Below are 3,004 nucleotides of genomic sequence, written 5' to 3'. Positions count from 1 at the left end.
ATAAATAAATCATAAATTCAATTATTTTACACCTAGGTTTATTTCTATTAATTTTTACTCAGATTTTTTAAACGAATTTTGAATACTTTTCTAGGGTCTTGTTGAAGATTTTAATCCTTTTGTTTCCAACCAATTTTAAATCGAATTTTTCTAATTCTTTATCAGTTCTAAATGATTTTGTATCCATGAGTGTTCTAAATGTTTTCTCTCTTCTAAAAAATGTTTAGTTAACTAGTGATTTTGGTTTTTCCTGTATTGAGTGGTACCCGTGGGAAGAAAAGTCGCCAACATTCTAGGGCTCTACGTAAGTTTGTGTCGAATTTTCTCTAGGTGTCTGGGTTCATGGTCAAGGAGAGTGCTCAAGGTGTGGATATAAACTAGGTAACCTAGGGTTCGATGGTCTCAAACCATATCAAGATTAGCAAGTCTGTTGGAATGAGCATGATGTTTAAACTTGGTTTCTACTTCATTCTCAACCTGATTTGGTATTTGGACATGAGAGGGCAACCTTTTCATTTACTAAAAGGTCCTACTTGCTAGGATCTATTTCAGCTCGCCTTTTTTGCTGGGAATGAACCAGCTAGCAGCTCCTCAATAGTCCTCACAAGGCTTTAAATCCTGAAATGAACTGGAGCTCTTTCTATCTCAGACGGTCAACCGTCTAGCTACCAACCACGCTGGACGTTGCCTAGCTTCAGTGATCAACGTGTATCTGCTCACTGAGAACCAACTTTGGGCAGCTTAATATATTGAGAATTTCACCCAATCAATTATTTGTAAGAGATACCTACCTACTAGAATAACCTACAAAGAATACCTACTGTTCTTATAATATAAGATACCTACTTACCAACCTATTCACACATTTATTACTCCAAAAAATTAAAATTTACATATTAGGTACTTATTCAAATCTATGTACCTATTTATACCTACAATATGGTACCTTCGTAAGTTGATACGTATAATCGTACGTATAACTACACTACCTACATACATAGGTAAATATGTTTAATTTCTCTAATTGCTTGTGAGAATGAATACTAGTGATATGGTTTGTCATTAAATTTTACACAGCCTCTCTGATACGGGGTTGATCAATTATTTTTCTTTTCTATAGATTTGCATATAAGCGAAAGCATTACGGAGAGATTTAAATGAGTTTTGAAAACAACACTTTTTTTTATCATTCACACAATTTTATTTGTGCTGGCGTGCGTTATATTGTGTCTAAAATGCATCATTTTGAAGAAATTCCTATTTTCTTTTCTTTTTTTTATCGTTCCCTTTCAAACTTCATTTGCAGTCTCCCAAGAGGTCGGAAAGGAAGGCAACTACATATTCTAAGAAAATTACCTTTTTTTTATTTTCCAGATGATATTTACCACAGCGCTGAAAAGGAGGACAGTGAACCTAAAGTAAGTACATATGTTATATTTTCATCAAGTAAGTGACTTGTTAGACGTACCTCACTCAGATCGGTGCAACGGCTGGCGGTATTTTGACCTTTTTTTTTGTGGTTTTCGTTATAATTCAATAGAATAAGGGAAGTCGTGTGATGTTTACACCAGAATTTTTTTTCTTCTTCTTCTTCTTCTTCTTCTTCTTCTTCTTCTTCTTCTTCTTCTTCATACAAACCAATAGAATGGACCTTCACAAAGTTACCGGGTCTTCAATCAAGTACAAAGGATGTATATTCTATTTGCAGGATATTAACGAGAGTGGTGAACAAGAGGATGATGATACCAATGAAGATGAACCAGAAGAATCTCTAATAGACCAGGAACATGAAGCTGAGGATAATGCAGAGCCTGGGGACGAAGGGGAACAAGAGGATGATGATACCAATGAAGATGAACCAGAAGAATCTCTAATAGACCAGGAACATGAAGCTGAGGATAATGCAGAGCCTGAGGACGAAGACGAAGGAGCAGGACGTAAGTTACTGGACTACCTAACTTTTTAGTTGTCATTTGTCCCTAGTATATTTATTCCTTCTTTGGGTTAATAGGTCAATAACTGAAATGGAAAAAAATGTAGGTATGAGTAAAATTCAAGGTCATTTATTAGAATTATCTTGTTGCATTCCAAAACACTTTTCAAGTCAATCGTCTCAATGAAAGTGGCCCATAAATTTGTTCGGGACAAATTTGACCCAAACAGGAAACAAACGGAAATGAAAGAAAAAAATAGAAAGTAAAAATGTCTCATTTTAAAAAGAGTACAATTCTACGGATTTACCCTATAATAACTTTCTCATGCGGTTAGACCAGTTAGACACATCGCAATTGTAATTCTGTTACAAACATTATCATGTAAGATTTTTCTTACCTTCTAATCGTACGTAATTTTTGGACTTGTGCCACAGTGAGAGAGCAACATATTCATATGGCCAGGTATTCCCAAAACTATTATGAGTGGTATTCCCAAAACTATTATGAGTGGTCACTGGTCATGGGACTTTCTATTAAACTTCGTATCCGGGTTCAATTCTCGACCTCGTTTTTCTTATTTTTCTTCATCTATTCACGCCCCACCAAGTAAAAAAAAAAACAACTATCCGTTCTACCGAGAAATATCATTAATTAGCTTAAAGATGAGGTTATTTAAAAGTATTGAAGGTAATTCTTATGTAGGCTAACTTATCAATTTCTTTAAATTCTTTAAAATATATTAAATCGTTTTGGAGGAAATCGCCAGAATGTGCTAATCGTACGTAATTTTTGGACTTGTGCCACAGTGAGAGAGCAACATATTCATATGGCCAGGTATTCCCAAATCCCCCCCCCCCAAAAAAAAAAAAAAAAAAAAAAAAAAAAAAAAAAAAAAACAACTGTCCGTTCTACCGAGAAATATCATTAATTACCTTAAAGATGAGGTTATTTAAAAGTATTGAAGGTATTTCTTATGTAGGCTAACTTATCAATTTCTTTAAAATATATTACTTGTACCTACCTATACCTACAATATGGTACCTTCGTAAGTTGATACGTATAATCGTACG

The 3,004-nt window shown here is 34.3% G+C and overlaps 1 long non-coding RNA gene across 1 annotated transcript; it reads left to right on the top strand.

The window, feature by feature from the left end:
• The first annotated feature begins 1,317 nt into the window (after positions 1 to 1,317).
• On the top strand, positions 1,318 to 1,802 carry LOC113466197. The gene is made up of 2 exons (XR_003390670.1): positions 1,318 to 1,418; positions 1,709 to 1,802. It is a non-coding gene; the product is annotated as an uncharacterized LOC113466197 (long non-coding RNA).
• Positions 1,803 to 3,004: the final 1,202 nt, after the last annotated feature.

Source organism: Diaphorina citri, unplaced genomic scaffold (assembly GCF_000475195.1).
Source record: "Diaphorina citri unplaced genomic scaffold, Diaci psyllid genome assembly version 1.1 scaffold225, whole genome shotgun sequence".
Taxonomy (NCBI): Eukaryota; Metazoa; Arthropoda; class Insecta; order Hemiptera; family Psyllidae; genus Diaphorina; species Diaphorina citri.
The sequence above is the reverse complement of the archived record's forward strand: the minus strand, read 5'-3'. Positions and strand labels throughout refer to the sequence as shown.